Source organism: Phyllostomus hastatus, unplaced genomic scaffold (assembly GCF_019186645.2).
Source record: "Phyllostomus hastatus isolate PE091 unplaced genomic scaffold, TTU_PhHast_1.1 phas_contig_150, whole genome shotgun sequence".
In the NCBI taxonomy this organism is placed as follows: domain Eukaryota; kingdom Metazoa; phylum Chordata; class Mammalia; order Chiroptera; family Phyllostomidae; genus Phyllostomus; species Phyllostomus hastatus.
In genome coordinates, this window is record NW_025333611.1 from 16,045,903 (window position 1) to 16,070,618 (window position 24,716).

A 24,716-nucleotide genomic window follows, 5' to 3' on the forward strand; every position below is an offset into this window, starting at 1 on the left:
ATAATCTTATTAACCACTGTGACCCCAATAAATTTAATCTTTAAAGAAGGAAAAAAGAGAAATGCCAAGTACCAAACTTTCTATCACAGAGCCAACTAGTAATTTTAAGAAAAGCTGGGGGCTGTGCATGGGGTTTGACGTCGCTTCATGGCAGTTTCTATTTCACTTCCATTCTCCCCACGTTTCTTAGAAATTCCTTTTAAAACCTCCAACTGTGTTGAGAGATTTAATTTTAAACTGAACAAAGTGGTGTGGTTTTATACTATACATCACATAACATTATGGTAAAGAAAGCACCCATTTGGAAGAGTGAAAATGAAGATTTATCCTCAGAAGCTCTTGGAAAGAAAAACAAAAATAGCAGTGAAAGGAAGGAGAAAAAACCTCCTGTTTTATCAAGGTGGAGATATGAGGAAGGAAGGAAGCATACAAAATAAACCTGTGCATTTTGAAGCAATCTTAACAAAACAGAACAAGAGAGAATTACCTCTTCAACTTCCCAAGCAACCTAAATCTCTCCCGGCTTCAGTGTGCTCACCCCCCAATAAAGCAGCCCTGCCCACTCCTGGAGTTTATTTTAAAACAAGCATCCACGGCAAAACTAAAGTCTACTGGTCTATGATATTTTGCACCTCAAACGGACAACTCTGGAAAAGGTTCCAGGTTTTGAAACCCTGAAGCGGATCAGTCTGGGTTCATTCTGTTTGGAAGCCCCAAAGCCGACAGAGCTTCTGAGCTGCCATTCGGCCTGTCGTCATCACAGCAGTTTGAATCTGGAGAGGAGCTGCAGGTTGAAATGATGAAATGTAAGACAATCTAATGACCTATTCAAATTATTCTGGCCAGCACCCCTGGATGCTGGCCCTGGGAGATTTTTCTCCACCAAACATTCCGCACTGTTCTCAACATTATCACCCTAATACCCACCTGAATCACCTCATACTTGGAGTATTACAAAGGGCTCTTAATAAGTCTTACTTGATTATCATTTCTTTCTACCCACACCAAAATCCATCAGAAATCCCACTGCCCCATTATAATCGTAAAGTATCAGTAGAATTTGTTCCTCTCTCCATTCAATAACCTTTAGAAAGGTCAGTTTCAAGCCTTGAGTCCTGGTGTCCCTGGTCTCTCAATCTGACCCCAAGATACCAGTCCACTCTAACTCTGTCATCTCCCTATAGTCAGCCCTTTGACCCTACCACATACCCTGTGTACACCGCATTGGGCGCTTGGGCTACATTTGAGATACTCAAGTAACTGCACCTCCTGCAATTTACATTGTGGTTGGAGGAGACAAAAAATAAATAAGTAAATCATTACATAAATTGGATAATTTCAGACAGCCAAGGCCATCCAGAAAATCAGCGAGTCTGCTCTCATGTCCTCCTCCTCATTGCCCTCGTGGGCTCTGTTAACGCAGTCTCCTCTCCCCGATCCACCCACCTGAATCCTACTCACCCTTCCGGCCGAGCTGAGTTTCTTCTTCCATGAAATGTCTCCTGCAATCTTGCCCTTCTCCACCCCAGCCCTTAGTAACCTCTCTCTCCTTCCTCTGAGGTATTGGAGTTCTCAGGCCACGCTCTGTGGACCCTCTGAACACCTCTTTTCACTGAGCACGTGGGACTTTCAGGTGAGAAGTGACTTGAAGAAAACAGCCGTGGCTAAAAGCACACAGGAACCTGTCTTCCCTGGTTACGTTTCTGTATCTTATCTTGCCTAGTGATTCAGATGATATGCTCTTCGAGGGCTGAGAGTGCGTCTCATATGCTCTTGTCTTTCCCACAGTGCTAAGACCTGGATCTCCACAGCTGCCACCCGGTTGGTCACTCTGTTGGTTACTCTGTCTACAAACAGAAAGGACAGACCGAGAGCAAGGATGCCATACAATGGAGGTGAGGCCAGGTGATGAGATGTGGGAGCTAGGCCATCTGATCCTGACTGAGCCATCTCCTCCCTTCTGAAATTCTCCACCAGGCAGGTTCTTGAATTCCACTTATGGGATTAGAAGAAAAGGGAACACGGGGCATTATGGCCATATTTTTTGGAATTTTATAGTGCAAGGGCCATTTCAGGCCACTGCCTGGTAGACAGAAAGGTTGAGAAAGGAAAGCTGTGGGCTGGACACCTGTTACAATGAAATTTTTTTGTTGTTGAGGTAAAACTGACATATATTACATTAGTTTCACATGTATAACATAAGTGAATCAATAATTGTATGTCAATGAGATTGTCCACGAAAGAATTCTAGCCCTGGCCAGGCAGCTCAGTTGGTTAGAGCATCACCCTGATATTCCAAGGGTATGGGTTTGATTTCCGGTCAGGGCACATACAAGAGTCATTCAACCAATGCATGAAGAGGAACAACAAATCAATGTCTCTCTTTCTCTTTCTCTCCAAAATTAATAAAAACTTAATTCTACAAGTTAGTAAAAACTGAACACCCCTGCATAGATATTAACCAAATACCCTTCAGCTGCACATTCCTACATTAAGTTATTCTATACTTAAGTTGGAAAAGCACCCTAGAACACGTCCCCCAGATGTATCAGACAGGCTACGCAATGATCTGGATAAACCACTAGATACTTTGTGCTTTTGCTTTGGACTTTTCCTTTACTTTAAAATAAATTTCTCCTGCTCCCAGTTTTCTATCTCTAACCAACCATTTAACAGCAGTTCAGTTATACGTTGTTATACTACCACGCCGTGTGGCTCAAATTTACACTCTGACTCCTACACTTTAACACAACCTGCTGAAAATTGCTTTACTTCTAGTCAGGGGTTCGATTCGTTAACATTCATGCAATGAGTTCATTTCCAGATCTGTTCTTCCCAACCTTTAAGGCAGACACTAAAGCTGTGGGGAATCCTGGTTCTCAGAATATCAGTTCTATTCTATGAATTTCAAGTACATCCTTTAGCCAGCCATGCCTGGTCTCTCTGATCCACGACAGCAGCTGGGCAGTGTGCAGGGTGATAAGATACAGCTGTGGAGCTCCTGCAAGCTGCCAAACGTAACACAAGCGGCGTAGGCTCCACCTAGCCGCAATTAGTAGGTTCAGGAGCTTTCCATGAAAATAAGACCCTTTTCCCTTTTCCTTCTTCTGTGTGTATGCTGAAAATAATAAGTTCCCATAATAGCACTTGAGTTTGAATGTGAGAAAATCGTGTCTGTTGCATTGCTATTCTGAGGAAAGATTTAGTTCAACCTTCTAGGGTGAGGCATAAAAAGTGCAAATATTAAAATAAATAAGGAAACAAATTTATAGGAAGTAGGCATAGAAACTAACAAAACTCCCTTTCTGTGTCTGTCTTTCTAGTTGTGGTTTTTATGTTGTTTATTTTGGTTTGGGATTTTTAACTTTAGGGTTCTCAGCTAATGGTGTTCACTAGCCTTGAAGGATAGTAGAGGTTAGACACGATCTTTCTAGTTTGGAAAACATACATGAACTCTTAGAAAATTTTAGCAAAAAAGGTGTAATTTTTGGCAGTGATGATAATTCTTATATTCACATTTTATAAGGTATTTTATTTTCTACTGACAACAAACAGAAAAAGTAAAATGCATCCATCAGACCAGTGTTTGGGTTTGGGAGAGAACAGAGGCTTGAAATGAGCAGGTTGTAACGATGTCCCCTGGACACCCACGCGGAAGTGGCACAGAGCAAGCACGAGACCCGCCGGCCCTTTCTTTGGGCTTTGGTTTGCTTCCAGAAAAGCAGAGTGACGTTAATGTCTACTACTTCAATTAAATGCACTTCATAAACAAAATTCTTATATGTCAGTCTTTTATTTTTAATACAAAAAATGTTTCCTATCCCAGTCTTCATACTTAGAAAGCCCAGATTACACCTATGAAGATTCAAACAGGTTTTCAGGCTATACCTGAACCCACCCTGAATTCATCATATCGCCCCCAACTGCAAACAAACTTCTCAATCTTACTCCCTACATTTATCAACAAGGCTCTGTAATTTTCCTGACCAGCACCTGATCCCTGGATATCCAGCCCTATCAGGTCAGCTCCCAGCAAGCCTCCAATATAAAACTTCATTATAAAAAAACAAACTAAATATTTGAAGGACCTTCCGAAGAATCCCTTATCCTACCATCTCACTGTGGGTCTACTGTCCTTTGGTCTCAAAAACAGGAATACGCTTTGAGCCACTTCAAACGACCTCTACAACCCTGTACCCTAAAAAAAAACTTCAAGAAAATCTTGCTGGATTTCAGTTTTTATCAAAATATATCCCTGCTAAAATATTTCCAACAGGTACCGCACTGCCTAGTGACTTAAAGCCACACGGCTTAGCATGGTATTCAGGAATTTCTAGAATCTGACTCTAAATTCCCACAAACCCTCATTTTCCACTGCTATTCCTACCCATCTTATATGTGTTCCAGAAGTTTCTTTAGGTAGGCAATTGGATTGCTTGATACTCCAAAAATCTAACTTTGAAAATCCCTTGAACAAAAAGCCCACGTCACCATTTCAGGACAATATCGAGTTTCATACACTCACTTGGGAGCACCCTGGGCGAACATATGGCCCGAATGGCTTTGTGACACCTGTGCGCACACCGGTGACTGACGCTCTGAGAACAGGTCGGCACTTGTTCGGAGAGCAGAGTCAAACCTGAGGTCCGTTAGCAGCTAAAAAGGAGAAAGGTGAATAAAGACAAAAGGCTGGTGGAGCGGGAAGCATTCGTAGGTTGGTTTAAAGGGCGGGTGTGGACATTTTATTGTCCACGACAGTAACCACAAGAACAGCTTCTGTTTGGCGCCTGCGCGCAGTTTCCGGACACGGTGCTCCTGAGCCTGGGAGGTGGAGTTAGTGTTTCATAGCGGAGAAGTTCAGGCTGCGAGAAGGCAAATCAGTTCGTCCCTGCAACTCAGCAGTTACACTGCAGGCTTTGAACCCAAAGGGCGTTGCCTCCATCGCTTTGCGGTTTAAAAACATTGCCCTCTCTTACCTTGCCTAGGGCACGGAGCCGCTGCCCACACAAACGCATGCGCGAAGACAGCCAAGTCCCGGCGGTGCCCACGTCTAGCAGAGTCTGTTGGTAGTGGCTGCAGGCTTGGATTTCTAAGGCACTTTTTCGGACGAAAGTTTAGAATAGCGTAACTCAGAATTGCCAGACCTTTCTCCCACTCTCAAGTCTTTAGTTCTGAAGGGCTGCATCCTCACCTTGGACCTCAGAGCCTGTTCTCCCAGTGCAAATTTCCTGAGCAGAGGAAGAAGCGAGGCGAACTCGCCTTCCCTTTCCGGCTTCGCTCTGCAGCTGTCGCTCGCTCTCCGTCCCTCTGCCGGAAAACTACCTTAATTTAATTAACCTGTGCTCCTCCAGCCAGGGCTTGGGTTTGCTTCGTTAAGCGGAGTCGTTTTCAGCTGGGGCAGTAATCAGTGCACTCGCCCTCAAAAAAAAAATCTCGATTTTAACAACAGAAAACATACTTGTAGATTTGGAAAACACGGAGCATCACAAAAAAAACACAAAACCCCACGAAAATCAACTGTAACTACGGTTACATTTTGCAGTATATATATACCGGTACTTCCTTTTTCTATGCATTGGCAATAGATATTTATAGAATAACTTTTCTTCTGGAAAATTTCAAAAAGGTACAAAAGTAGAAAGACTAGTTGCAAAAAACTCTGCTCACCCATCACTCAGCACAACCAATGACGCAGGGCCAGCCTTATCTCATCCATCCTTCCACCCACTTTTGCCCCTGCCCGCAGGTTACTTTGAAGCCATCCCACACATCCTATTATCACAACTAAAAATATTCCATCGTGTATTTTATAAAATGAATGTGCTTTTCATGAATCGTACTCTAATGCCATTATTTCACCCATAAATTTAATAATAGTTCATTCATATTAAATGTTCCTATTTCCAATTTCTCATGAACTATTTTTAGGGTAATTATTTGAATCGGGATGAAATGTAGGTCTCCGCATTGCCATGGATACACGTCTCCTACTGTTACCTCCTCCAAGTACAGCCAAGGGAGCAGCCCACCGGCCTCACCTGGGAGCAGGCTGGAAACACAGAATCAGAACTCCCCCCGCCCCACCCAGAACCACGGGAGCAGGGTCTGGAGTGTAACAAGATCCCAGGTGATTTACATGCACATTAATTACAGTGTGAGGCTCACTGCCTCTCAGTCTTTTCTAATCTACAGTTTCCATTCTCTCTCTCCAGCTTTTTCCTTCATAAATCTTCTTAGAAGAAAATACCCGTATTTTCCATGTATACTGCACACTTTTTGCCCAAATTCCTAAGAGAAAAATAAGGATGTACATAATACATGGGTATAATAAGCCCATGTATAGTGCTCGCAGAATGTGGGTGCACATTATACACTATAAAATACAGTAGGTAGTTTGTCTCCCGGAGGTTTGCAGTGTGACTATCGCTAATTGTATCTTCGTGGCATTGCTTAATATGCTCCTCTGTTTTCTATATTTAATATATGGGGATTTCTATCTGAAGGCTGGGTCAGAACAGGTTCGATTTGGGGGTCAGGAATACATCCCAGGTGGTGGTAGCTCAAGAGTCACATAAAAGTCTGGGTATCCCTTTTGGGGATGTTAGCAACCTTAATAACAATTCTGTAGATCTATTACTTTGTTAGGCATTATAAAATGGTAATAGTCTATCTTCCTTCCTCATGCATTGTTTTAGGGTTTCTAAAAGGAGCATCTTTTCCATATCAGCTATTTGATTCCTCTGAGCTATCATCTGTGTTAGCTTGACCAATAAGAGAGCCCTGGCTGGTGTGGCTCAGGGGATTGAGTGCAGGCCTGTGACCCACGAGATCACTGGTTCGATTCCCAGTCAGGGCACATACCTGGAGGTATGGGCCAGGTCCCCAGTAGGGGGCACACGAAAGGCAATCACACACTGATGTTTCTCTCCTTCTCTTTCTCCCTCCCTCCCTCCCCTCGGGGACGAAAAAAGACCTATCAACACTGGCATCTTTGTGCTCTAGCAAGAGGGAACTTTTACATTGGTGCTGGCAACGGGAAATCAGCTCTTGATCAGTCTCCGACTCTTCCCAGTGCCTCCTAGTATACAAAGGTACAGCTCCTATTAAATTTAGACTTTATTCCTTCACCACCCCTTGCCTGAAACAAGTGTGATTAATCTGTCGCTTATTTGGAGTGTGTTCTCTCTTTATTTGGTTAATTGAGAGATATTATCCTGCACGCTTGTGGCTTGTGAAATTATAATTCCCTCAGCGAACCTGTGCTAAACAGGTTGCTAGCAAAGATGACTCAGTCTCTGAGGATATTTGCTGCTTCCCCGAAACAGAAACACCAATCACTCCAACCGTTACACTGTTAAAGCTAAAACCCTTCCATCGTCGGCCGGCAGGAGGCTATGTAACTTGCTTCCTAGCCTTCCTGGCATACTCTCCGGAGCCCTGCCAGAGTCAGCCTGCTTTCTGGTGGGACAAGAGCCACGTTCAGTTCAAACACTTTCTGCCTCACACCCGGACCAGTCACATCTCCAAGAAGTCCGACTGACTTAATGCTGGTCATTTGTTTCTTGCCTTTTCCAGAGGACAGGCCTACTAAATATGCTCAGTCTTTGTTTCCAGAGAAAGGCATGCTAACTTCAAATGGATACTCACCAAACAAAATCAGAACGATGCAATTTTACCGAAACCTGTTTGTTTTACAGCCATTTTCCCTTCCTCATTCACAGAATGCCCTGGATCTCAATGCCATCAACAAAACTCCCCATGTGTCCCTGATGATCAACTCTGAGGTTGTTTCCAGTCTTCTGCTGTTACAAATTCTGTCGCAATAAACAGCACTTTGTTTGCATCTTTTCATTGTTTTGCAAATTTATCTTTAGGATAGTTTTGAAGAAGTGATTGATATAGCAAGTGATGAGCAATACATATGCTCATAGGACACTATTATAATGCAGGGTATATTTCAACACAATAGTAAGTCACAAACATTTTTTAGGTTACTGTTAAACATTCTTTTTTGATGGCTGTGTGTTGGGGACCACCCTGCCTGGTCTCAGGAAGCTGTAACCCGCCATGACTTAGGCTGAGTGAAAGACCTCTGGACCAGGAGCCACTGAGGAGACAAAACTTATTTCCCTGGCATGAACGCTGTCTGTTCTGTGCTGAAACTTCCTAGCTTGATCAGTTAGCCAATGACAGGTAAGATTTCCCATGGAGGGAAACGCCTAAGACAGGCATGATCACGTGGAGGCTTCTGGGAAGAGATTCAGAGTTGTGGAAATGAAGAGGTGATGGACATCAACCCCTGCCCCCTTCCGCTTTGTCAAAGCCTGAGTCTTTAGTCTTAGATGTGAGAAATCCAAGTCTCCTGGCTGCCTCTGTCTCCTGCCCTTCTCAGGCCTGCAGGGGCGGAACAGCCCAGACCAGAAACAGCAGACCCCTGGGGTGATCAGGCCTGGGACACGGAATATGCAAGATCCTGTGAGATCTGTTTGCTGGAGGATGTTATTAAGTTGGAATTTAAAAGCACAGACAGGAAACCAAAACTGCCCTCTGAGCCATATGTTAAAACCCCAAACTTTGCCCAGAATCTCAGCAGGAGTTCTTCCCCCACCTTTGCAAGTTGCCTACATCTTTTGTTCTTTTCTGCCAGACTGTGAATCCATAAACTAAGTCTGTTTTTCTCAATAAAAAGCTGCTTGGGGATGGACACGGGGCACCCTCCAGGAGAGTGGGTAGCCAAAGGCGCTCCCCACGTGAGGAGTGGCCCTTCTGTTCTTATCCCCCCACAGGACCTGGTTGTCTCTGTGTATGTTCTTCCCATGTTTCAACAAGCATCTGCAGCTGAGATGGATACTGCTGGACGGTATCTTCCACAGCTATGAGGTAGCCCCTTCAATCATTCCCTTCCTACTGGGCACCCACCCTGCTTTCTATGGATTACGATGTCCATCACTGTAATGACTGCCCAGGTAGATAAGCCACCTGCACTGTTTCAGACCTACTTGATTACGGGCTAAGTTTCCACCCCCAATTAATGAAACTGTTTTGAACAACTTCCCACACTAAGTAGGTCTCAGTCCTCACATCCCATGGATTCTGCAACAACAGAACTCTCAAAACGACTCTCAAAGAAAGCCCAGTTTATAGAGTTGAAATAAATCCTGATGAAAAACAGCATCTGACCCCGACGACTTTGTCACTAATTCTGACTGATGAGTCTAGTCCACGCTGTCATCTACGGAAGTTAAAGCCTTAGATAAAATGATTTATAGATTTTCTTCCCGCTTCAAAAAGGAACACAATTCTAATGAGTGTTGTATGCTTTCGCATCCCCTAAGTTCTTAGAAGTTAGAGCTATTTATTATTCTACCTGTTTATGCTTTTCTTTATTCCACTAAGCATCTAATGTCATGCTTTACTCAGGGGGAGTTTTATTACCTGCATGCTGAATTAACTTTGCAGACTCTTTCCCGGCTGTTGAACTAGACTGGCTGTGAGTACAGAAGGGATCCATGCCCAACTGAAGTCCAACAGATATTTACTGACTGCCTGTTATTTACAAGCATCGTGCTGGCTCAAATCTAATTCTTCGATAAATTAGGTTTGTTACAGGAGTAAATTCCCTGTAAAATATAAAGTCTAGAAATTATGCCCCGAAACATCCTTTCTTCACCATCTAAGAGTACTAGACGTACAAGAGGGGTGCGTTTATTTAAAACTAGGCCACCATGAGTGGTTGAACACGGGTAATAATCTTCAAGTTCATATCCGTCTACAGGAACAGATTATCTTTAACTTCATTCCTAATGAGGCCCCTGCTCTCAGTGGACTGCCTGCAGCATTAACTGGAGGGGGAGACAGAATAACAATCCAGGGCCTTCAATAAACTTGTTTCTGGTTTTCTCCAATGTCATTTGGAAGAGAGACAATTTAGAAGTGGCCCGGACAGACACCACAGACACAAGTCACAGCTGAATGAGGAGCCATCTTTCTAATATATCTCTGCACAGTCTAGCAGACACTACCTTTTGCTATCCTTCCATACAGTAAGAAAGAAAGGAGAAAGGGTAAGTGGCCTAGGGGCTGAGTCCTTTTATGGGGAAAACAGACCAGCCGAAGCCGGTGTGGCCACGGCAAAGCACCGGAGCACGGATTCCCGCACACTTCAGCAGGAGGAGGACATCGGTCACTCCTCCCAGCACAGAGCCCCCAGGGGGAGTCATTCTTGACCCCCTCTCACGGACAACAGGGTAGGGGAGAATGGTCCCAACAGCTTCACTCTGAAACGCACTTACAAACGGAGTGGGGTGGGGAGTGGGGGGGACAACAGGCACGTTGGCCAGCCCTTTTTAGTTTAAACTGTATTTGAGGAAGAGAATCTGGCCCAGATGCCCGTTTAGATTCTATTTTAAGAAAAAGGACAAGTCCAGTGTTCTTCTTTGTGTATTCGTAACATCGTATAGAATCCCACGCACCAGAAGTCAGAATAATTCAAGAGTTAATATTCACCTGAGGAACGAAATACTACTTGGAAATCAGACAGTCGAGAGGAAATGGAGAACTGAACACCGGCAGGTACAGAAAAAAGCGTGAGGCCTTTGGAAACGTGTTCGTGTTGTGGTCAAATAAACACAAAAGTTTGTCGAAAGGTGTTTGAGATATTCAAATACAGGAAATGTGTGTTTATCTAGAATCCAAACATCCAGCTATTTGGAGTAACATTTAGTTTCCTGAGCAGGAAGTAATCGGATTATCAGATTATAGCCTTCCACACTCTGAAGCCTCCAGAACTGCCGTAAGCTCTGGACTTATAAGACCTCAAAGGCCTGTGAGGGAAAATCACACCAGAGACGCGATTCCCCCTTGCAAGCTGAGTGGTTCTCACTCTTCCCTCATCTCTGCAAGTGACTCTGCTAGCTAATGGCCCTGACGCTTAAGTCAGAAACTCGGGCGTCAGGGCCAGCTCCACGGAGTGTGACCAATGTGGTCACACGGAGCCCCGTGCTCAGAACGGTCTTGCTCTGGGAGTTTAATGCTCTGTAGTTGTCATCTTCAATTTCTTAACTTGATCTTCTCATCTGTGTTTTATAACAAAGTCCCCTGGAATGATGGAGCAAGCCAGGATTTGTTGCTTTGGCTCAAACGTGGTCCTGCCGTCTGCCACCTGCCTCCCAGGACAGGTCCTCAGCCTTCCTGTCCCCTGGCAGCTTGAGCCTCCCTCAGCCTACTCCTCCCTGTCACTGCCCAGTGGCAGCTGTGGCTCCCTGCCCGGAATGGTGACCAGATCATGTTGGTGGCAGGCAGGTGCCCTTTGCCCTTGGTGAGGACCTGAGTGCAGGTCCCTGGAGGGTGAAGGTACAATGCACGTGTCCCATGGTGCCTCGGCAGTGCGTGGCAGTGGTGTGACTGCCCTGGGGTGGCAGTGCCATACATAATGCATCGCTGAGCTACCTGGCGCTGGAAGCCTCTTGCCCAGCCGCACCCAGGAACCAAGTGAGCCCTGGTGCAGAGGCTGCAGTGACCCTGGGGGCTGCCTCCCCGCGGTTGTTGGAGCAGTGGCCCTGTGTAAAGGGAAGACAGGCCTCCCAGCCCCCAGTGGGGGGCGGCACACGGAGAGGCCAAGCGAGAGCACAGCAAGAAGGTGACCGTCTGCGAGCCAGGAAGGGAGAACTATCCCCAGAAACTGACCTCGCCAGGCCTTTGCCTGAGGCTGCCAGCCTCCAGAACTGTGAGAAAGTGAAGTCCTGTCCTTTAAGTCACCACCACCCCCCTCTCCGATACTGTGTTATGCCAGCCCGAGCTGAGTAAGACAGGACCATCTGATGGCCGGACACACGTGTGGTCCCACACCGGACAGTGGCTGAGGCTGACCAGCCTTAGAGGAAAGGTCTGAGTCAACTGGGGAAGTCTGAAAGACACCTGGGCATGAGATGGTATGAAAACTGATTGAAATGGAAAAGTGAAAACGATGAACTGAAAATACACAGATTATAAAACAATATGTATTAGTATTATCTCATGTAAAAAACTACAAAAATGTGTGTGTAAAAACATACACACACATACACATACACACATATGTATCTGGAAAGCTATACATTAAAATGTTATAGTTGGGATCTTTCAGTGGGAAAAATGTGATTAATTTTTAATTTTGCTTGTCTGTATCCACTAATTTTCTGCATGCACGTACTGCTTTCATAACAATAACACACTATTTTAACAAATCAATGCCAAGTCCTTCTTCAGGAGAAAGCCTGTCCGTTTATGGAACAACTCTGTCCTTGTGCCATGCCTTACACTGCGCCATTTCCACGGCCGCCCTGCTCTCCGTGGACCCACCACAGTCGGGACAGCGGTGGGTGGGGACAGGACCCGGCAGGCGCTCTGCCCCCCGACAGAGGGACGCCGAGAGCAGCACACGTGCACCGGGCCCCAAATGTCCCTTCTCTTGGGGTTGGAGGGATCCATGGTTCAATCTGCCTCAGATAAAGCTGCTGGGTGAATCCATCTATTCTCCCCACACAAGTATTTCTCCAAACACTAAAAAGAATATAATACCAACTTCAGATCCCACATGAAAGTGATTAGGAAGCTGTTCGACATGGCAATAGAGGGGCATAACTGATACATGAAGTTTTAATTTTATGCAATTCAACGGTGTTCACTGAGCATCCTGACACATTCTATTCTTTCTTCCTTGGCCAATTTTTTGAATTTTGCCTCTTCTGAAATACTTCACTTCATTGCCACCCATTAGTCTGACCTGATTTCTCTAAGTCGGAGCAAACATCTGTTCTGTCTGCATGTGCAGGGTGCGGAGCGTGGCTGTGACGGAGCACGCGTGAACACCGCATCCCCGTCGTTGGAACACACGGCACTTCTCTCCCTAGATTGCAGGGCCCCGTGAGGGGTTGAGGCCTTTTTTAAAAACCTTCAGTATTTTCAGTGTCTTAGAGCCAAAGACACTGAATAAATGTTTGTTGATTGACTGACAGATGTGGGATTTGCTTTTCTCTTGGTCCAAAACTGAAGTACAAAACTGCTCGAGCACAGTCAATAGTTAATGAAACGGATGCCCAATCTTGGTCTCTGAACATGGTAATGACCCCTTTCTAAACAGTCTCAGATTTCACCTTGTTTTCTAACCGGCCCTCCAAAGAGGAGGGCTGGTTTGCTACCTGACAATGCATAGAAGAAATCTCTCCCTTCCCGCCTGTGCCAGGTGGTTGAAATACTGCAGGAGAACTGGAGGTTTCCAGTCATGCACCAGATGATAAAGAAAGAAGCTTTTTCAAAGGAGTAAAATTGCTCTTGCTCTGCTCGGAGTGTATCTGAAGAAACAAGAAAACAGCCAGGCTGAAAGTTGTGTCTTTGTCCCCATATTTCCAGTGCTGAGCCAGGAAAATGAGATACTGGAAGGGTGAAATTTTGCCAAACCCCTGAGAAATGACTCATTGGCTGCTGGGGATGCAAGGAGGTTGGTGACATTTAATTGAAGAATTGCCCAATTTTCCATCTGGTTGACAAGGAAAAAACATCAAGGTGAAACAGTTGGGCCCCAATTTGTGTGACTGAGCTAGAGGCGGGTGCCGTCCAACTTCATTTTCTCAAAGCGATGGGTCTCAGCAACGAGATGGCTCCGTTCCACAGCCGGAGGGTGCAGTTAGAAACACGGGAAGCTCCGTGTCTTGTCTCTCGCCCTCCCTGAAAGATGCTTAGAGTATGTTAACCTTTGACCTACGCTACTGTGCCGCAAAAATGGTCAGTGAGGAGGGCGTGGGCTGTGGATTCCCACAGAGGGAGTTCCGTTCCTAGCTCTGCCACTGGTTGGCAACGAGGCCTTGCACAAGCATTGCTTCCTCTCTGTGTTCCTTGGTCTCTTCATCTGTGACGTGGACACTGTTATAGTGGTTATCACACACACACACACACACACACACCTTATAATGATGAACCAAGGCAGGACGTTTCCAGGGCACATGCTTCTCAAATATTGAAGTTTCTATTGTTATTTTCTGCTACCACCAAGGAACCTCTTCATTACTTAATGAATTCAAACTTCTGAGCCCATCTCACTTTTGGCTTTGGAGCAAATGGTCCACCTGGGGCAGCTGTTCAAAAGACCGGGGCACATTAAAATGATCGGAATGGTTGCATCCCGGGCTCGTGGTACGGCCTCAGTTCAGTTCCCCACGTGCGCCAGACTGGCGGCTAGTCCTCATTTTGATCCAGCCCTTTCTGCCTCCACCTCATCACCTATTCATTCCCTGTTCCCAGCATGCCCTCGGCTGCCGTTCTCCACGCAGGCGAATCCCACCACTCTTCGTGGTTTATTCTAAGGTCGGGGTCTCTGAAAGTGCACAGAGTCCACAGGCAGAAGCTACCTCTTGTCCCCTGAAACCTCCACAGTACTTGGAGATCACCTCCCTTTCGTGCTTAGTTCAAGCTACTGTGCATTATGATCATCTGCTTCACAGGCAACCTTCTGCAGCCCCAGCAGCAAACACCTCATTCCTCAAGGATATATATATTTTTACAGAGAGAACACCTTCTTCAAGTGTGTATCTTTCACACCTAGAATGTGTGAAAAGATACACAGGTCTAACACATCTTATACAACAGGGACTCATTAAATGGTTGGTGAATATATGAATAAACAAACAACAACAACAAAAAAACGCAAACAGCTTCAAGCCTGTCCTTGAATCAGTTAAAGAGCTGGATGGGCACTGCACACGGAACATCCTCTCCCTGCCCCTCATCTCCACCACCCTTCTTCTCGATAGTTACCTTCCGTCATGAAACAGCAACATCGCTCTTTTGGAAATAGCTCTAAGAAAACTTCTGCCTGTCCTCCCACAACCCTCACTCATCACACCCCCCAAAAGGAGGATGGGGTAATCTCACCAGGCAGTAAGAACGGGACCCAGGAACAAGGCAATCAACCCATTCTAGAGGCTCAGCTAACCTCTGCGTGGGTAAGCCAGCCTGAGCCAGAGGCGCTATTGGTGTAGGCTGCCGCTGAGCAGCCTGTACAACTGGTGGATACGTACAGAGGAATGACAGTGTGGCCTGGCCCTGTATACACGTCCCGTATCACTATACTAGTCCTAATGTTGAGCTGATGCTGGGAAGAAAACTAGGGAAGAAGCAATACTTTCAAGTACAATACTTCAAAAGGAAATACAGAACGTTCTGCAGTTTCTATATCAGAGATATGAGAGAAAAATCCCAGGAAGCTATAAGCCTTCTTTGAATGGATACTCTAAATCTGATGCTGTTTTATTAATAGGCTACTATTAAATCGAAACAGGCCCCCAGCTAGTGCATTCCTAGATTGGAAGCTCACACATCCCTGTAACAAGCTGCGCCAGGATGGCACCTGACTCGGCAGAGGACGTTAAAAGCCCTAAAACAATCTGAGGCAAGACTTAACGGAAGATGCCACACTATAACAGGTTTGAAAAATGTCATCTAAATGGAAATCAAGGCCCGCCCGCAAGGGAGGGCCACGGACAGCTGGATCCTGAAGGCAACACCACACCGTCTAGACCAGCGAATCCATTTACCCCGATAGCAAATGCAGAAGAGTGGACAGTGGTGGCTTTTCACAGTCACTGACTTTGGCTCAACAAGGATCGGTCAGCCCCCACTCGGTGCGCAGCAAGCTGTAGAGCAGGCTCTCTGGAGGCATAAAGACCCGTGTCATCCAGCTTGTTGTGTACTCAACACCCATATTTCTGTTCCTCCGCCAGGTGGTTACACTCAGGAGCAGACCGAGATTTTGTGGGGCCTGAAGCTGACACAATATGGGGGTATGCTCTTTAAGAAAAAGGACACAAAAGTATAAACACAAAATCAAGTTCTTGAATTTCCTTGGAAGGGGTTCTTGTAAGCCAGGGGCATCAAGGCTTAAGATTCATTAGCTTCTCAGTAAATCCTCCTCTGGTTCTAGCACAGTGGTGCTCGTCCCAGTAAAATCTAGTTCCATGTTTGCCAAAAGACTACGTAAGTGATGAAACAGAAATGATGATGACAAGGATGATGAGCCCATGATGAAGAAGATGATGACGATGACTGTGGAGAGGAAGGGAAAGAAGGCGGAGGGGGAGGAGAAGGTTTACACAGAGCGCACCTCTATTATCAGGTCACACTGCTGTGATCAGCCATGGAGACCCGTCTCAGAAGCCTAGATGACGGCTCTCTCCTAACTCCATTTCTCCCACATCTGCTCTGCTTCTCTCTCGCCCATATAACCTCTCTTGTCTGAAATCCGCTGCTCCTGCAAATGGTCTGACACTCACTGTAACTTATCTTCATTGTGCGCCATTGAGAAGAATTTGAAGGGACGGCATGCACATCAATCTCTTCCTTTCTAGAGTAGTTTAGGGAACTTTTTATATATATACAGGAGTCATGACAAAAGCCAACTGAAGCTTTTCTTCCAACAGATCTCCTGTGATATGTTACTTCTCTTTTTCTTTCATGGCTATGAAACAGAAAAGGGAAACTATTTTCTCTGCGGTAAAGACGTCCCGTGGGTGAATGCCCTACAAGGTGTAAAGGCTGACAGGAGAAAAGATACAATTATTTCAGTCTAGTTAAGTTGGATTCCCAAATGTTACTTTTCCTAAACTGCCCAGTTGGTTTTCAGACAAATATTTCCATTGCCTAGTTTTAATCCTGTGAAATACTTACTCAAAGGATAGTTTTATTGTCTACTGTGTGCCTGCATTCCATTAGCCCTGGGAATATATCCATGAATTTGGGAGGAATGGCACATGCCTAAGTGTCATTATGCAAAAAGAAAACTCCCCAAGAAACATACCACCAACCATATCAACAGGCACCCTGCATCTACTTTTGGTTTCAGGATGCTGAGGGGTAGGGATAAGGGCATTCAGGGCTTAAAGATAACAGCAAATAGTATTTGAGATGCTCTTTTAAAACAAAGGTTGTGAGTTATAAATGTGTACATTAGTAGCAGGCTGTGTGTGGCGGGAAAATGTGCAGGCAGGACCAAGCGTGCACACTGTCTCACTGCAAAGGCACAGGGTACCACTGGAGCAAGTTGGCAGGTGGTCTAATCGGTTCCTCGTGGCAGGTGCTGGGGTAGACCATGATGGATGACTTCCTAGGGGAGGGTGTGACCTGAAGATGGTGCTACAGTGTCTCTGTGTGGATGGGTCAGGGATGACACTCTCTAGGCAGGTAAAGGGGTTCAAATGCAAAAAAAAAAAAAAGCAAGCAAACAAAAATCTCACGAGACATTCAGGGGCAGAGGAGCACGGCTGTGCTGCAGAGAAAAGGGGAGCCTGCAGAGGGGTCGGAGGCCAAACTGTGCAGACTTTCCAAGACCTCGCTGAGCATCTGGCCTTTCACCTAACATACACCATTGTACACATCTGTAAAAATTAACACAGATGTGGCATGGTGGAAAGAGCCCCTTTTAGGACCCTCTGAGCCTTTGTAGGGTCCTAAAGAACAGATCCCACAAGTTGGGAATGTTTCTTAACCCCACATGCTCCAAGCTATGAACTCAGTCGCACGGTCTGGCCCCACGCGGGCGGGCCGCCTCTGTACATTCCGACTTCCTCATCTGTGAAGTGAGAGCTTTGGCCCCACGGTTTTCTGTGTGTGCTGCTGCTTCTCTCACTTTTTCAAAAACTAGTTTCCGACTCATAGTGAAGTCGTAAATCAGTACAGGGCTCCTGCATACACTTTACTGTGCTTCCCATGACATCAACGTAACCGTGCTGCATTTGCAAACATGGAGAAATCAACATGGGTGTAATGCTCTTTTCTAAACTACAGGCTTTATTCAGAGCTTATCGGCTTCCTTCACTGATGCCTCTTTTCTATACCAGGGCTAACCCAGGAGTCCTGCATTTTACTGTCGTATCTCCTTCGCCTGCCCCAATCTAAGATAATTTCTCTTTGTCTTTCGTGGCATCGCCACTTTTGAACAGTGGTAGAAAGGTAGTATGTAGAACGTCTCTGCACGTGGAGCTTTGAATATTTTCTTGTGGTTAGACAGAGGGTACAGATTTAGGGGTGAGTGCCGTCACATTGCCCATATGATTCTGAGTCCCCCGCTAGCTCTAAACTTTATAAGGAAGTCGTTTTCCCTGGTCTCCACCCTCTTGTTCATTCTACCAGGTCCTGTATAATCTGCACACCAGGCCTGAAAGATGCTTAAGGTACGACAGCCACAGGAAGTCCCATGTCCTACCTAGCTTTCTTTCTCAGAGCCCCGTTCATCTTTATCCCTCCTTAAACATTACCCGTTCTATTCATCTTCCAGATGGGCCCCTTCTCTCTGTTCCCTGCAGCTGCCACAGATGCAATACGTCTGTGGTGACAAGGTAAGTATATAACGTTCCTTAGAAGAGTTTTGTTTTTTCCTAACATGATTATTTTGGGTCTCTAATGCCCCCAGGGAATCTCTTTCACACAGTCTCAGCCTACCCACATTGGCAGAGAATTAGAATGTGCAAGACTCGTGTTTGCAAATTTTCTAGACCTCGCTCTTTGCTATTTAAAAAGACAAAGATTCATCTCCAATTATCTTTTCTCGTGAAGACAGAGCTGCCTCCCTGAGTTGAATTGCATCCATCCACAGGCTGCCTAATCTCCGGATGGAATCTGCAAAGGTGGAACGCAATCAAAGCAAGATTTCTTTCTAAGATAAGCCTGGAAGTCTGCATAGCTGGCTTTCATTTCAGGTAAATGTGATGGGCAGAGCTGCCTTCTTACTGAGTTAGGAAACTGGGATCCGAGATGACGAAGGGCCTATGGGGGGAGCTCAGAGATGGAGAAGAACCTGGTGTTGGGGGAGACATCGAGGAGAGAGTGATTGCAGTTACTGTTTTACAAGCTCTGTCACACTTGCTCTCCTTTCCTCGAACACAAAATGATTTTCCTGCCTCAGGGCCTTTGCGCGTGCTGCTCCGTCTGCCTAGATGACCCCCCTCCCCGCCTTCTCATGTGCCTTCCCCTGAAACCCACCTTCCAGACTAAATCAGGTCCTCTTTCACATGCACTCACAATTCCATGCGCTCTCCTTTCACAGCACTTGACAAAATTTCTAATTCCGTGTCTGTGCTATGACGAAGCAACAATGATCGTGTCCACCAATAATTACCACGTGCTGGATGGCAGGCACTGTCTCTGACTCAGAACAGAACTCTGAGGAGGCTGAGGCACCACCAGAGTACTGTCTGGCACTCCAGGCGGCTGCACGGTACATATGTGTTAAACAAATGCCTGCAATATCATGCGGCAGGAAAGAACACACACACTTCAGGGTCAAACACACCTGGGTGTAAATCTCTGTTCGGTGATTGGCTAGCTCTTAACTTGGACAACTAATTTAGCTTCTCTAAGTCTTATCCCTCTGAAATAATGAATCTCACCACAAAAAAAAACAACCTTTAAGGGAAGCAAATGAGATAATAAAGTCGTCCCTCGCTATATCGAGATTCACTTATTGCAACTTCACTGTATTGAGGGCTTACAGTGAAACCACAATAAGTGAACCATCATGATATGGTGCGGGACGACTGTACACTTCACTGGTGAGCACCCATATAGAATGTTATATGTTGTCAAAACTACGTAGGTTTAAGAGTGTCGAAAGTGTTTAAGAGCATATGAAGTGTTTATGAGAGTGTGGGAAAGGTTAATAAGAGAGTGGGAAAGGTTCATAGGAGTGTGGGAAGGGTTTATAAAGCCTTAAAATATATCTAAATAATAAAATAAATATAACACTGCTACTTCACAGATTTTCACCTATCGCGGGGATCTCTGGAACGTGACTCCTGCGATAGGAGAGGGATCACTGTATAGGTGAAAGTATCATCCTCACCATGCATTACATGTTCAGAAAATAGCAGCTCCCTATTCTTTTACAAAATATCTCTTAGTGGTCCAACCGCTAAGGCAGTTCCCCTGCCTTCCTATCCTATCGGCATGCTTAGGCACCATCAGGACACTTTGCTCCCCAAACTGCTGTGCTTCAGGCTCATCTCTTCGGGTTCTTTCTATGATGTTACTTCAAAAATGAGGACGGGTTTCGTAATATTCAGGGGAATGCACGTCCGATGGAAATCAACAAGAAATAACCATCTTATCCTCCCTGTGACGGACGACTGGAGGTCCAAGCTGCATTTCTGTCCTGTGCTTCCTGAACCACTGAAACAGCCACCCTGTTCTATTCCTTCGGCTCATGAATGTAACTGCCTTCACCACGTTGTTAAAGCTTTGGCAGCAGGGTGAAGTTCCACGAGAAGGTGGAGAACTGAATCTCAAATCAAAAGGCGCTCCAGACAAAAGAGAACTGTGATATTAGCATTTCAAAGTGGGAAAGCAAACAGAAACACTCACAAAGGAAAAATACAATAAACACCTTAGGATAAAATTACTCTGAAGTGCCTCAATTCCCCAAATAACAGCATGATCATCTAATGGCATCCATTATGTCCTGCTAATTGCCTTATGAAATGTACACTGGAAGCTTACAGAAGGCAGTCACAAAAAATAAACACTGCCAATAAATTATGTGAGAATAAGGAGGGCTCGCAGACAGAAAATAAGGAAACTTGTGTGCGGTTTAAGCGTTGATGATGTACTATGCTCTGAGCTAGGCATTTTAACTCATTTATTTTCCATTCCATCTACGATGCATTTATTTATTCACAAATATTTACCAAGTGTTTACAACGCAACGGGCACTACGTGTAAAGCAAGATGGACAGGAACCCCACCCCAGCCCCAAGAAGAGTGCAGTCTAGCTGGGGAGACATATTTTAAACGGTTTCTTAATGTTTCCTGCACGACTTGGGGAAACCAACTCACCCAGGCTTAGCTGGGACTTGGCTGGTTTCACCAATGAAAGTTTCACATCCTGGGACTATCCCCTCAGTGCTGGGCACAGGGGGCCACTTGGACACTTGGCGAAATGCCACAAGACATAATTAAATGTAGGCAGCGCTGTTACAAGGAGGTGCAGCATTATATGAACTCTGTATGACTGGCCCTCTTTAACAGGAAAAGAAATGGAGCCTTAAACAAGGTAACGTTCCCATGCGGTCATGCAGGGGTCTGAAGCCAGCTGTTCTGACTCTCAGTTACATGGCCTGATTCCAGGGATGCGTCAGTAAGATATCTTCTGGTTTTTCGTAGTTAGGAGTACAAATCTAGACTTGCACCTATTGATGAAATGCTCCCCATAGGTTTGGGAGAGGAATGTTCATTCGGACAAGGGAAGAAAGGTTCCTGGGGTGCGGATCCTGGAGGCAACTAACTCTACTCCCGTGGAAAATGCATGAAAACAGAAACACACGCACATCCTCTGCCACCCCCATCTGCGGGTCGGGGGTGGTCGGTGGACAAACAAAAGAAAGCATTTCCCAGCTTGATGCAGTCTTTTGTTGGGGGGTAGTGTTTCTTCATGAGCGAGGAGTCGGGTAGCAGAGGGGGACTGGTGAACGCTGGCAGGGACACCTAAACCCCTCCTGGCAGCCGACGAGGACTGTCCCCAGTGGGTGTTTCGGCAGATGGCACCAGCTCGTTTTGGTTTGGGAGAGGCAGTTTCCCTTGGTGGAAACAGTGAGGGAGGGCCATGCCTTACACTGAGCAGCTTTATTTATCTGGCCTCTTTGATATGGGATACAGAACCCAGCAGTCTTGAAAACTGGCAACTTGGGGCAGTAAAACACTGGGTTAGAAACCCCCCATCACGTGATAGCTCCCAAGATGGCAGGGCTTTGATCTGTTTTGGCCACTGCCATGCTCCCTGTACACAGAACAGTACCCAGCACGTAGTAGGTACTTACACTCACTGGATGAGCAGATGGATGGATGAGGAGATAACGGTCCTCGGGTCTCATCTGTAGATGTGGTACATCTCCTGTATACCTCTCTGGGCTTCAGATTTCCCATCTATTAAATGAGAGAACTTAGGCGCATGACTTTCACCCCTTCCAACAAAGTTCAGAATTCTACACTCCAAAGTGCACATGTCAGGTTAAGAACCCATCCACAGGCAGGATGAGTCTCATGCTCAACGAAAGAAAAACGGTTATATGTTTGTGATAGTAGAACCAGAGCCCTAGTATGCAGATACTAGACAGAAATGGATACAATATATCGCTCATCTTTTTGCTAGTCCAGTGATCATTCTTGGGTCTCTTCTCTATTTTTCCTCCACATGTATCATTCCTTCACTGTCTTCTAAATTCATTCCTGAGGGAAGACAACTGAGTGGGCAGCTGCAGGTGCCAACAGTGCCTGGGCTTTGTTCTCCCGACACGAATCATCTTCCCGTGCCAGAGAGCAAGCTAGAGAGTGAGCACGAAGACCACACCTGTTTTGGTGACTGCAGTATCTCCAATATTTGCCGTGTAAAACAGGCTCAATAAGGATATCGTGAATGGATGAAGAATGGCAACAGACAACATGTATGTATGTATCTGCATACATACATGCATCTGCACGTGTATGTATGTATCAGCAGTTACTACATTCCATGAATTGTAGCTTCCTGACCACTGCAAATAACCACTCAGCTGTTGACCTCGGGGTCCTGAACAGTGGTAACTGCTCATCTGACTCCATCTTTTGTTGTCTGGTCTCCCACCTTGTTTGTGTTATCAGCCTAGTAGATAGGACCTGTGCTTTGCTCTGTTTTGTATTTAGTTGAACATAGCACTTTGCTGGGTCAACATCAAATAGACTAAACAATACTGATGCAGAATCTGCTTATATTCAAATTTCAAACAAGTGAAAACGGTGGTCGTAACAAATTAATTGTTGAATTGTGGCATCAAACAAGATCAGAGAAGCCTAAAAGCTAAATGGAAAATGTGATTTTTTTTCATAGTTTCCTCCCAAATTCCCTCCAGTGGACACACACCTAACGTGCATTAAGCAAGCAGTATATATGTCTTGTGATTTTGTGCTGAGTGGTCACGTCCTTCTGATTGGTCACCTTAAGCGTGACAGTCTTTCCATGAGGAGCAATGACAGGTGTGGAAGAGCATTATGCTTTATTCTCTTCCTTGTGCAGGAGGATATTAAATTTTTATACTGATTCAGATGAAATATTAAACCTCTTTCAAGGAAAAACATTCTCTGTAACTTTCTCAGATCTCGTAATAGGTGGTGCTTGCACTTTAATGATTCATCTAGTACCACTTTCTTCATTATAGACAGAAGCTTAAGAAAATCAAAAATAATATTTTGATTGCTAGAACTTATTGTCCTTATCATCATAGCGAATATTTGCTGAGCCAGCCCTACATACACGGTGGGCAGAGTTTGTAGCGTTCATTAATGCAAGGCATTAAGTCCCCTAATTTAATCATCATCATAACATTATGAGCTAAAAAAATATGATTCCTGTCCTTTTAGACAGGAATAAATAGATATTAGGGGATAGGTGACTAGTCCAAGGTCAAACAGCTGGTAATTCAAAGAATCAGATAGCAATTCAGTTCTGGCTAACTCTAGAATGTATGTGCTATTTACTAAGTCATTTTGTACTCACTTATTTTTTTTACAGAGAGAAAGATAAACCATAAAAATCAGCTGATTTTGGAAAAACCAGCCACAGAGCGGCGGTCAAGTGCCATTTCTGGACCGAGGACGCATCCCGCCCCGGCGTCAGCGCTGCCGTCGCAGCCACCAGTCAGCCCCGGAGTCCAGAGCGTGGGGGGCTCAGAGGAGCTGAAGTGAAGATGCGTTACCTTCGTAGACAGCCAAGCTAATCCACGGTCAAGTCAGTAGCTGTACATAGGCTCATGTTAGTCGGCAGTACGACTATTTCTTTTCACCTGTATTTTTCAGGTGACTGATATTGACCCCCCAGAAGTAGCACAGTCTTTGCCCTTATCTTTTCATTCATTCATTCATTCATTCATTCATTCACTTTTAAAATAAATATCTGGCATACTGAGTAGCTGCCACATGTGAGTTTTTGACAGGGAATGCACACCGTTTAAACTGTGATTTTCCCATGTAAGGGGGAAACAACTATCGTCATGACATTTGCTGTTCAGCTGCCGCCCTATTCTATAGAACTGGAATCACTGTCGGACCCCTGAAAGCTGCAGAGCAGGAGCCAAGCTCCTGATGGCGCTGTTCCATCCCACTTGCCGTCAGGAGGACAGGTCCTCAGCGAGCCTTTCTGTCCATTCGAACCTCCCCGGAAAGCCTTTCTTCCTGTCACAAGCCCCTGAGTCGACTCTGACTCTCAGAGACCTTTCTGAAGGAGGGACGTCCACCGAGTCCTCTCCTTCTTCTTCACACCAAGTTTTCTTCATACGGAAGCTGAACTATCTTAAACTACTTCCCTTTCTAGAGAACAAGGTGCCCGATGTGGATTTAGATACTTAAAATAGACAATTCACCAGAAGGATTATCTTCAATGAAAAGGGTGCCAAAAAGCTTTTCCTGATATTCCTAAAATTGCACTGCATTCGTGGACACTGTTTGAAATACCAAAGGGATGTCACGAAAATGTCTTTCTTCATATGAGACAAAAACCCCACTCGCTGGGCACGGAGGAAATCAGGTTCGCAGGGGCTGTGAGCTGGGCCGAGGAGCTGCTCGCTCTGACCCCTGGGCCAAGTGCAGCTGCCACTTGATTGTGTAAATACGTATTATTGGGACACAGCCACAGCGGTTCATTTACGTAGTGTCTATCACTGTTTCTG